We start from the raw sequence: 12,689 nt of genomic DNA, 5'->3' as shown, positions 1-12,689 counted from the left end.
GTTGTGGCAGAAGCTCGAGCAAATCCCAGCCGACATCGGGCAACTCTGCAGGAGACACAGGTTTTTAATCGGCTCTTGCTCTAAATTGGAACTGATGGAAACGTGACACCTGGGCGACTTCGATTACTGACAGAACGGCAATGTGAGAGAGCACCTCAGTATTTGGTGCATTCAAGACGTCAAACATGACGCACCCGGGGTGGGGTGGGGGGGGGACAGAGGGTTACTCTTCCACTGGCAATGGGAAAATAGCGAATCGCCTTTTTTAAAAATCTCTTATCTTATAATCTGTATATACTTTCTGATTTTGGAGTAAAAGAGGCATGATTAACCTAACCCCAATCTGCATGTCTTTGCACCTGGAGAAGACCCATGCAGACAGGCCGCAGTACTGACCACTGCACCCCCGTGCCTCCCATCTATTATACAGGTAGAAAACATTATAATCTCAAAGATGTGTATGTCAGAGGAGTAAAATGTTCTATAAGCAGCAGTTACCTCGACAACAGCAGATTGTAACGCTATACTGGTTGTTGTGACCACCACAATAACCTCAAACCAGAATGTTCCAAACTGCAAAACCCTCCGATAACGAGGTTAAAACCTGATACTTTGTGCATGCACTGTAAACGTATTGTCTCATTGTGAGCACATGTTGGGCTCAGCTGTCAGGGTGGAGGTGGGTCCCTGGGGGACATATGTTGGGGTCAGGAGAGCAGTGTAATTTGTTGGATAAGAGTCGCCACACCGCCCTGCTGCTGCGGTCGCTCCTGGAGAAAGAAAGGCCGTTCATTCACAAGGACAGACAGCTGGAGGAGGGATAGTGTTCTGTGGCTCTGCCTGTTACCCAATGTACACTTTGTGTGTGTGTGTGTGTGTGTGTGTGTGTGTACACTTGTACTTATATATATATATTTGTGAGGACATTTTGAAAGTGGGAACATTTTGGCCGGTCCTCACTTTTTCAATGGACTGTTTCAGGACTAAGACTTGGTTTTAAGGTTAGGGTTAGAATTAGGTTTAGTTTAGGGTAAGGGGCTGGCAAATGCATAATGCCAATGAGATAGAAGTACAAGAATGTGTGTCTGTGTGTCTGTGTGTGTGTTCATTAAAATTAGATTAACAGATCAACCCTTACTGTTGGAAATGATGGTTTCTGTACACGGTGTCACACCTTTCTTATTTTTTTTAAAACTTAAGATCTCATGAGCGTTTACATTACATTTACATTACACTTCATTTAGCTGACGCTTTTATCCAAAGCGACTTACAATAAGTGCATTCAACCATTAGGGTACAAACCCAGAACAACAAGAATCAAGAAAGTACAATTTCTTCAAGTGCTATAAGTAAGTGCAATTTAAGTGCTAATAAATTGTTAGTTTCAACTTTTATTTAAGGTATAGTCGGAAGAGGTGTTTACTGATGGAGGTTAAAGGTCACCTTTCCCGGAGTGTCCTCGTCAGTGACAACAAATTAAAGAATGACAGATTAAGAGAATTTGTCACAGAATAAAATACAAAATGATATATAAAATACTATAAAAATGTGATGTTCTGATTATAAAATCTGAAAGACAATTAAGATGCTTTAAGATTCGCAATGAAGTTGTAACATTTTCCTTGAATTTTCTGTAAGGGCTGTAATGTGAGGATGCAGATGTTCTACACATTTTCTGGAACTTTGCCGACCAGCGCCTCCTTATAAAATGATCGGACAATTCAGGAGTGAGCCCACGAGAGAACAAAGCGGGAAAATGACATGAAAATTCACTGTGAATAAGTCGGCATGTTGATAAAAGCTTGTAACTTGTGACGGGTGTAAAGCTGAAAAAAACCCCATAAAGAATGAAAATGAGGATCAATTACATAACATTACACTACATCTCATTAAGTTTGGGATTGATGTCTGAAAACGGTTTAATAAATATATTCAAGGTCAGATTCCAAAACAAACCTAAAAAAGAAGATCAGCCATCACTAAAAACAATCAAATAATGAATTACTGTAATGAAACAAAACATCAGCTGCTGACAGAACTATAGTGTCTGCAGCAAATATAGAGTAATGACTGACAGTAAATGACATAAGGCCATGGCTCTGCACTGTCAGAGCTTTGTTATTCTTTACATTTTGTGCCCCACAACATTCATCTTTGTTATTAATCTAAGTATCATAGCTTCTCATAGGTTCCAACTACAAATTTGGAACTCTGATTAACAATTAAATTAACCCAAATTACCATATAGATAGTTAGCTAAGTTGAAGGATATGGAGTTCTTGACAGTGTAGAGGTTGGCAAAATTCACTTATGCAACATTAATGAAAAAACATTTGTGAAAGAAAAACATTTATTATGAATATAATAAAGTATAAAAACACAAATTACTAACGGTGTAATTACTAAACAAAGATAGGCATGTGAGTCTACATGTGTGTGTGTGTGTGTTGGTGTGAGCCAGCGTGCTTTCAAAATGGCGGCTGGCCAAAGAGATAACACCCTTCCCCCTATTGGAATGTTTAGGACCTGTAGAGATAATGAGGTGAAGAGTTATGCGTGTGTCTGTGTGTGTGCCAAATTAGAGAAAGTTGCTAGATGCATGCACGGAAGGACTGAAGAGCATAACTAACGTTAACTTTCTCAACAACTTGTAACCACAATATCACAACACCACAAATCAAACTTATAAACGTCACACAGAATCGAATAAACAGTCTTGCTTAGCCTAGTATAATTATTAAGCCCAGTTGTGTTACCCGTCCGTGGAAAGGGGAAAAAGAGTTGCTGTGCATTTCGTAGTCCTGTGAGGTCGTCTTGCTGGTTTTGTGTGGCTCCTGCCTTAGTGATTCTGTTGAGCTGTGCAGCTCAGTTGCTGGCTGAAGTTTTCCAGCAGGACATCGAGTCGCTGCTTGAAGGGTTGGTAGAGCTTGGAGGGCGAGGAGGTTTCCTTGGTGAGATGAGCTGGAAGCTGCACCTTTGTGCTCCTCTCGAAGAGTTGGATGGGAAGAGAAGATGTGAGCTGGAGAAGAGGCTCGACAACCTTCCCTCCTGTGGAAGGATTGTAGGAAGAGGCAGAAGAGGGGGAGAACAGGCCTTATATTGGCCCGGTGACCTCACAGGTCATGGGGTCCAGAGTGACCAATGGGAGTTGAAACCTGTGTCCCTGGGGGGGTTTTCACACCTCTGTGTAACGTTGATGCTCCCTGGGAGACTGAGTTCCTTGCTCTGGTTTTTGATGGCCCCTGGGAGACTGAGTCCTGGAGGAACATGTGGCTTCAGGCTTTTGACTGAACATGTGATACCGAAGTGTTGTCTCACAAAAAACAGGTCCCAACATGTGTTTCCCCTTGTGTCTTTCTGTTCCTCCTTTTGTGTCTCCATGTTGTTCAGTGTGTGGCAGGCATGGTTCATCAGTCTCCAGTCCTGCCTCCTCGTTACCTGGTTCAGCCTCTCCTCCACCTCCACCTCCTCGCCGCAGGCCTGCTTCCCATCTACAATCAACCCAGCAGTGACTATAAACCCCGCCTTTCAGTCCCTCTTCACCCGATCATCTGATCACAAACAGTGGTGGTTAGAGTCAGCTGCTGAGATTGTGATACCAATGTTTCACTTTGGATATGTGTTTTTTTTTTTGCTGTTCTAATACTTTGTCCTTTTTTGCTTTGTGTTTTGTTTGCCCACCTTCCACTGCCTCACCTGCTCACTGCAAACTCAAACTGCCTTTTCCCTCCACTCATGCCTCCTAATCCTCCAACCTCCCCGGACCTGACACCTCCCTCCTCACCTCACCCATCCCCCTCTTTTGGGACAATGAAACCTGCTCCTGTGTTCAGTGCAATGCACTTGGGTCTGCAGAGAGTATCTGACACTCGAAATAGATATCTTAAGTTGCATATCACTTCAAATTCAGTGCTGTAATAAAGCCTTGTTAAAAGATAAGGAGAGAATTGTGTCACTCCTTGAGGTATTCCTCAAGTTAAATACTGAATACTCAGAAAATTGAATTTCACATTTATCCAGACAATTGTCTTGATTAATGACTAATGCGGGGGTACATCCTGGACAGGTCACAGGGTTAAGATACAGAGACAAACAGCCAATTGCTCACACGAGTCTCCAATCAGCCTAACCCCAGTCTGCATGACTTTGGACTGTGGGAGGAAGCTGGAGAAAACCCACACAGATACTCGGGGAAAACATGTGAAGTCTTTACAGGAAGACCTCAGCCGAACCAGGAACCTTCTTGCTGGGAGGCGTCAGTGCAAACCACTGCACCACTGTGCCGCCCAATAAATATCTAACATTTCTGAATTTATTAAAACTAACTTTCAGTCATGAAATCAAAACATTGCTCTGATCTTCTGTCTGTTAGCTGCAGATATACAGTGCTATCACTTGTGACAGCGTTAAATGACCCAGAACCTTGCTAAAGAATAAAAATAATTTTCTGACATCAGGGATATTGTTGTAACTTCAGTTTGCACCAGTAAGTTTGGGGAAGGTTTCTACTGGTTAACACAGTTCAAAATAAAATGTTGCCATACACCACCAGTGCTCTGCCGTTTCTCATTAAGACCCAACACTGCAGAAGCTGATACCCAGAGATTTCTACTGAAAGAAGGTTAACTCATTTGACACAGTTCATTCCTCAGCTCGCCACAGACCCCCACGAGCGAATCGCTTGGCCTGAGGCCTGCCTCGACGTCAGCCTGAAGCCATACTGCTTATTTGGTTTTGTGGCCTGACCAGCGGAGCAGGCGCTGAACGGCACTTTCTCCCTCTCCTCGGCTGCGGTCGCCTGTGCTTTGTTTCTCCCTCTGGATGGAACACTATTGTCATGGAGATGCCTGTTGTGTTTTGTGCGGCAGAGAATGTGTGCGAGTGAGAGAGAGAGTGTGTAATACCCTACAGTGGGGTGGGGCAGACTACAGAGAGCCAAGAACAACAAAACCCTGGCCTAACATTGCCTCCCCCCTCCTTTCAACCCTCCCTGCTTTTCACCTCATCATCTTCCTCCCCTCCCTCCCTCCCTCACCACCACCCACCCTCCATCCCCTCATCCGTCTTAATGCCCTCCAAAACCATGAGGAGAGGTCAAGAGTCTGGATTGGACAGGAAATCACCAGGGTGTGGACCCCCAGCTCACGGGGAGGAGTGATGGGGGTCGTGCGTTCAGATCTGGGCTTCGTCGTTGCTCCTTCCAGCTGATAGGGTGGAGCTTACCCTTCAGGGTTTATTGTGTCACGCCAGGAAGCAGTGGAACAAACTACATCAGTATAAAAGCCTGTGCATGAAAACGTCAAAACAGGTTTTGGTTTCTCTTCCTCAGTGGGGAATAAGAAAAATAGTCCACGCGGTGGCAATGCTCTTCATATCAGCAGGCAGTCGTTTTTACAATTTGCCAAAGTTACCGTCATTGTTATTGTTACGAGAGCAGTTTGTGGTTGTGATCATAAAGTTGTGCAAGTTTACTCTTGATTTCGGTGCATGTCTGCAGCAAAAATGGAACATGACCAGAGGAAGTCTGGTCTTGAGGTGGTCCTGAAGGAGCAGGCTGAGGTGGTGGTCAGATCTGGGAGGGACGGGGGTCCAGGCACACATACATAGGCGTGGTATGCAGGGACCCACTGGGAAATTATTTTAAGAGGAAAGTGCTTCTGGAAATTCACTCAGAGCTGTCTGCCTCCATTGCTTCTCATCCCCGACGTTACTGCACAGGCCACCACCTCACAATGTTGGGTCTGTGCTTTACATGTGTAAATGATGTGAAATGTCAAGTGCTGAATAGAACTACAATGCAATGCTTTAAAGGAACATCTGCCAGACACAGTTTAGCTTTTTATTATTAACCATAAAACTGGCATCTTGCAACCACAGCTACTGTGTTGGTACATTCATGCTTCCTGTGTGTTTTGAGATATAGACTATAATGTACACTCCTCCTCTGTACATGAAAAGCACCAGGAATGTGACTTGTTTACAAAGTGGGTGGATGGTTACTCCTCTGGTGTGGAAGATTCACTGGGATCTGTCTAATTATTGGTAATCTCTGTCCACAGTTCAGTCTCCAGCTGCGCAGGAATGCTTAAAACTACAGTCGGTGAACGGAGCGTTGGTGGGGAACAAAAAAAATCACCGAGCTGCAGACGAGAGGGGAAAAATGTTGGCTTGCCTCCACTGTCGAACAACCAGTCACTACGTTTTTCGTCTTATCATCTTCCCCTTGCTCTGTGTTTGAGCTCTGACATTTGTACAGGACGTGATGTGAGCAGATTAACTGCGTCAGCCTGAGTGTACATTGTATTTTAATGCCACATTGTATTTGTGCACTGTTTGATAATGGTATCTAGGGCTTCCCTACTTTAGATTTCACCTTCTAAGTGTTATTGGACAAATGATTAAACTGTTCGCTAGAGTGAAACAATAAAGAAGAATTTCAGTCATGGGCTTGAATGCTAGACAATATCCATGTTCAATTCTTCGGTTTTCTTCATGTTTTTGTTTCTTTGGTCTTTCTTTGTCTTGGTATTAATCCTGTCTGATGAAAAACTACAAATTAACAATTGGTATCTGACCAAGTACAACTTTTTTATGATAAAGATAGTGATAGTGCAATAGTGAAAATGCTTGTTAATGCCAAAAGCCTTCTACTCAAGCATGTTGGCCAACTCTGTGTGAAGAAGGCTGACTGGCTCGACTTTCTGTGAAGTGATGGGTGATTTTCAGAATTTAAGTTTTAAATCCAACATCCAGTATCAACCATTGAAAAATGTATAAACACCAAGAGTCCATCTCTTACGCTGCTGACAGACACCGAGTGCACTGACATTTTCCTGAAAGCTTCCGGAGAGGTTGCGTGTAAGAAAGCAAAAGTCTGAGTGAGTGCTCCAGACATTTTCTGGAACTTTTCTTGGCAGCCCGCCAGGTAAAATGCCAGGAAAATTCACAGCAAGCGAGTCAGCATGTTTTCCGATGGCTCATTTATGCTCAACGTTAGATACGTACACGGAAACAGATGGAGCCTTCTGTCCGTACTGTGTTTATTTCTACCCGTTTAGCCGTGTTTGTCGTTGTACAGAAACTCTCTGATCTTTACTGCCCTCTTGTGGATGCAACAAACATGCCAACGTGAAGGAGGGTTGTGGGCAGTGAGGATTACTTTCATTCGTAGCTTTTGTAAGCAGCATAAATAAAGCCTTTAAAGTACAACTGGAAAATGTCTGGAAAATTCACAGCGAGTGAGTGACATATCTAACACATGACAGACACACACAAACAGAAAGAATATAAACATCCCAAGAATGGGTGAAAAAGTGGTGCCACATAGAAGCTGTCGACAAAGACATTAAGAAAAACATAGGATTTATGTGGCATGTCCTGCCTCTGCATGCTGCACCACCCTGCCTGAATGTTCCAGACATTTTCCTGTTGGTGAGAACATGTCTGACCCGAACAATCTCCTGCTGCATTCTTCATATATTAAAAGGCAAACTCTGGATCCAATGTTTCATACACTCAGAGTTCATATCTATAAGCAGCTTAATTAAAACACAGCTGGCAATAAGTCACTAAACTTGTGGGATGTTGTACTGCATGAACTCGACGTTTCTCTGGAAGGATGAAGCAACACATGTTCATCAGGGAGCAGAGAATCACTATGAATGGATATCTGTGTTGTTGGAATAAAACCCTTTAATCACGCCTGGCTGTGTCCTTCCAACAGTCTGATGTTAGTTTTCCAGTGTTGATGTTTGATCCCTGCATTTCATAGACAGATTATCCCGGGCCGGGAGACGGGGGTGGGGGCAGTTTGTGTGTTTGGACGGCTGAGACTGTCATGATTATCATTCCAGTGTCTCTGTCATACGACAACCATTCATCTTTTTCCTCTTCAACTAAAGGTTGATTGGCTAATGTAAGAATATGTTAGTCACATATTGGTTTCTTGATCAAAATTTGTAACTTTATGATTTTTGGCACATTATTTTTGCCATTTTTTTTCATTATTTGCTGTTTTTTTTTGTCCATTTCCTGTCAAACCCTGTCAAGATTTCGGTCAACATGTGAAGTCACTGCGACCTGCTATCATCAGAAAACCACACATTGTGCTCATCAGTGATTAAAAGAAGAATGCCATCTGCATTTTTTGTATATTTATTTATTTTAAAACCATAATTCCACTGTTGTTGCATCACAGCAGCATTGTGGGGTTGTCCCCTATAAGTTTGCTGAATTAAAGATGCATGGAAAGTGCATATGAAGGGTTCAAATTTTCATAGTGAGACAAAACTGAACCCTGACCTGTTCAGCAGGAGTGTGTGACAAACTATTAGTGTCAAGGGGGAGACATGGAAACAGGGCGTGTCTGTCAATTCACGACATTCTTAAGTTCTATTCCAGCAGCTTATTACTCTACCTTAACGATTCTCTGTTCTTAAAATTACATATTCAAGTTTTTTCATGAGAAATCCTAATGACCTTAAATTCTAAATCTAAACTGTTCTTCATCATTTCGTGCTTGGGACAAATCAATGTTTTATTATGGCCCTGTCGCCCCATCAAGACAGCACCACCTGCAGCTGAGGAATCTTTTCCAGCTACTGAGCTCCAACGACAATTTGCCAGGATCGGTTAGGTAGGTTTGTGACAAACCCTGGGAGACTGCGTTTTTCATTCTAGCATTTGTTAACAGCATTGTTAAAGTTGAAACCCCATGGTCCTGACAGTTTATTTTGCCAAAAATATGTTTTTTATCAAATAAAAGGCACAAAGAGGATGTGTTAACATGTTTAAAGACTTGATTCTCACCAGAGACTGTTGCAACTACAGCGCTCAGAAAACACTGGTTGGTTGTCTTGATTTTCATTTTTGTGCCCATGTTATCAGGTTATAGCGGCCACTCTGACCGCTTAAGAGTTGAGGTCTTGCCTGTTTTCTCTATGTTCTGTGGGTGGTTAACAGCTAAATGGTTTGTGAAAATCTTTGACCACAGTTTTCCTCTATATATGTCAAACATGTCACTAATATAACTATTTGCAAAACTATTACTATTACGACATTAACACGCACCCAGTGTAGCCTGGGCATAAGGCTCTGTAAATATATAGAACCTTTGTTAATGGCATAGTACCTGTTTGCTGACTATTTCATGTCGTGTGTTCCCTTATTTTCTACCTACTCACCTGTCTATAAACAATAGGTGTCCACCAGATCATCTGTTGTGCTGTCGCCGCTCAGCCTCTGTTCTTGGTTGTCTGCCTAATGAGTGCTTCCTGTTTTGGGTTTCTGCCTGGCTTCCCCTTTCTTTGATTTATTGCTTCCACTTCCACTCCCGCTGTCTCCGCCTTGAACCATGACTTAGAAATGTTGAAATTAAGTCCTCTCCAAAATGATCTGTTTAATCTCTGTATGATTACATTGACGGGAAATTTGTCAGCCGACATAGCAGGGTTACAGGAGCGTTTCAAGGGACTTTGGGGGAGACAGAGGTGGCCCCACATCAAACCAAATGAGCCCCTCCCCCCACCCCAACACCACCTTACATGACAGACAATCTAGTCTTCAACCAAACCTATAAAATGACTTTATAAAATGAGCTTTTCGCAGAAACTGAAATAAGCCTACCTCTGTAGACCCAGCGGACCGATATCCTGGTCAGCTTGCTAACCGTACTGTTACCTGATGTACTTTACTGTTGGCAAGGTCAGTTTCATCAGCCACAAACAGCCCGTGTACTAATTACCCAGACACAGCCTGCAGCACATGCACAGATGTGTGCATGGATTCCTGTGGTGGTTCAGACTGTTGTATCAAATAACCATGAACTTCAGTGCTGAGTCACAAATGAAGATGCCTGTTAAAGGTCGACTACAGTCAGTGACACCAGGACAGAGAGAACGGACGTCACTCGTTATTGTAAGAGAGGAGAAGAGGGATGTAGCAAGATGGTGGAGAGGAAGCTTTTTGGATAGGAGAGTAAGATAATGATTATTTTGTGGCTTTTGTTTCCCAAAGCAGGAATGTTGTTTACAGGCAGGGGACAGCTCCTCAGGAATGCAGAATGCGTTCTAAGGAAATGGTTGTTGTCTCCAGAGGGAACGTCGACAGTCTGGCTGGAGATCCAGGGGGGGAAAGGTTGACAGGGACGGACTTTGTGTGTAGCACAAGGAGCATGCTCAGAAGTTTCTTACAGATCATGAGATGAGACAGCATGTTAAAGCCTCGTTCAGCCTCAGTTTACATTACGATAGTTTGCTATGTAGCAGAACAATCACAGACTATGGAGTGTTTATAAAACAACATGACCACACATGCAACAATTAAAATGAGGGTGTATAGATATAATATAAGCTCTAGTCTGCTACTCTGTGGTTTAAATATTGCCCAGTTTTTATTGATTGATAGCCCAGAAGAACTCCAAGGTACAAGTTTCTCCAGCTTGAACACTGGATATGAATTGGTTAATGCATTGACAGCCATTCAAGTGGTCTAATCATTGAGTTGTCAGTGGATAGATGAGTGGTGCTTGTTAACCTGTTAGGTCCTTTTATGTTACTCTTGTGAAGTGCAGAGAAGAATAGATGGTTAGAAAATGTATGTTAATGATCAAGAACTGGCTTTAGAGTCCACGGGGTTCTCTATCTTATACAGATCTGTTTCATTTATGCAGGATATCTCAGCCAAGGAGGGGTTTTTTTGTCCGTATAAATGGGCGGATCCAGGAATTTACTTAGTTGGTTTGGCCTCATTTTTTCGCGCACCTAAAACTGAGAACTTTGGAAACGCCAGTGGCCAAGTTTTAATTTGGAAAATCCAGGGCTGGGTTTTCTGGCAGAAACAGAGATGTTAGGAAACAACATTGACTTAGTCCATCATTGTTTCTCAATAAGTTCTTATCAGTCACAACTCCACAGCCAGCAATAGTGTTGTTAACACTGTTCCACCTCATCGTCGCTCCAAAGAGTGAAATCCCTGCTTCTATTTTTCCCCATTGTTGGTTCTCATTCATACTTTTTTTTCTGCAACTGAGCTGCAAATTGACAATCTGCTCCTTAACACCAGCATGTGCACAGTGTTCATAAATGGTCATGTAATATGCATTTTCAGTTGTGTTAGTGTGGACGAGATGGCTCCCAAGCTAAAACATCTGATCAGATTTTATATTGCATGTCGCCGTGACTGTGACATTTCCAATGACACATTTTCTGAGGAACATTTACCTTTTTAATGTGATAAGGATTTGGCACCATTTTTTGTTTGATTTGATGTCTTATGTTTTTAATGTTTTCGTTTTAAAATTCATAACACCAGGTAATGGGGCAATCCTATGTGCTTCTACATGAAATAACATAAGAGAGAAAGAAATTCCTCCGCTAAGGTAAAAAAAAACAATTCTATGATTTCACCTTGTCCATGTTTAGTAATTCAGTGATGGGACTTTAATTATCCCCATAGACCTCCAGTGCCAGGATTCCTCTCCCCCCCACTGACTCAATGGAGCCACAAATCTGGTTTGAGTGTTGGCTTTTGGCGCTGTTGTGACACTGGCCCCTGCAGCAAGCAGGAGTTGGAGGAGGAGGAGGGATTACCAGACCCACCATGTGGTGATTCGGCCATCTGTTGCCTTTGTTTCCTACAGATTCTCAGAGAGGAGGACTTTGCGATCCTTTGCACTGTGGAGGTCAAGTCCATGTCACTGCAGACAGGTCAGGAGTGAGACCACAATCCTGTGAGCTCATCCGTCAAAGTCATGGCAACAAGAAGTTGTTAATTCAAGTGTTCTTTTACCGCTGACCACACACTCCAGGTCAGCTTATTTATAGATAAGTGGGGAATTGATAAAAGACATGTATGATTCATGTGTGTAGTCGATGCAGAAAGCCGTACAGCTGCTGGGATCCAACACATTTGCGTCTGTGCAGTGGATCTCACACTGATTTTGCATTAAGGGGAACATTTGAGGACTGTTGGTACGTCTTGTCCTCTGAGGTATCCCGTTGAGGGACTGGAGGCACAGTTTTCCTCCCCAGACTATGCAGACATGAAGTTGCTCCTTTCCTTCACTCAGCATCTTGGTTTTTTTTTTTTATAGACATCTGCTGGCACTTTGGGCCTTAACGCTTTTACCATCTGCCCTGCAGCAGCACTGCAGACTAGAGAGAAATGTTAGCTTTTCCCTTCAGATGAGCCCAGCGAGTTACTTTGTAAGTCAAGGGGCATGAAAGAAAGTTAAGAATGTGCTAAGTAATCTCAATGTGACTTGCAACATGAAACCCAAGCATGAGGAGACAAGTAGCAACGTTGTTTCATTTTTTTTTTCTTTTACGTTATAACTGAAGGAGGGTAGTGCTACTTCCACACGTTTTTTGTGTTGTTGTTATTACACCTCTTCCATTTTGACACCACGATGGTGCTGTTTCAAGACTCCAGACTCTGTCTGATGGAAAAAGACGGCACAGTTAACTGGAAAGAGAAATGCACTGATGGCATTTCTCTGGTAAAACCTCAAAGTGTTAGAACTTTTTCCCAGGTGTCATGTGACTTCCATTGAGGCCTTTTTGCTCAACTACTACATCAGAGTTGTGAGGCAGACAAAACTACATTTGCTTTGTGCAGTGATTTATGCTTCAAATGTAGATTTCCATTCTTCTGTCAGCCTTGGGTTTCTAAGTGGATGTGATGAAGTCTCC

The 12,689-nt window shown here is 42.8% G+C and overlaps 1 protein-coding gene across 1 annotated transcript in view; it reads left to right on the top strand.

The window, feature by feature from the left end:
• The window catches only part of cspg4 (chondroitin sulfate proteoglycan 4), a 79,725-nt gene extending 73,458 nt beyond the window's left edge, over nt 1-6,267 (top strand). The window contains exons 12-13 of the transcript XR_004614196.1: nt 712-718; nt 6,257-6,267. The gene's annotated coding sequence lies outside the window, so the exon portion shown is untranslated. The remainder of the gene's footprint in view (nt 1-711; nt 719-6,256) is intronic.
• The last annotated feature ends 6,422 nt before the right edge of the window (nt 6,268-12,689 follow it).

This window comes from Hippoglossus hippoglossus, chromosome 6 (assembly GCF_009819705.1).
Source record: "Hippoglossus hippoglossus isolate fHipHip1 chromosome 6, fHipHip1.pri, whole genome shotgun sequence".
Lineage (NCBI taxonomy): Eukaryota > Metazoa > Chordata > Actinopteri > Pleuronectiformes > Pleuronectidae > Hippoglossus > Hippoglossus hippoglossus.
The sequence above is the reverse complement of the archived record's forward strand: the minus strand, read 5'-3'. Positions and strand labels throughout refer to the sequence as shown.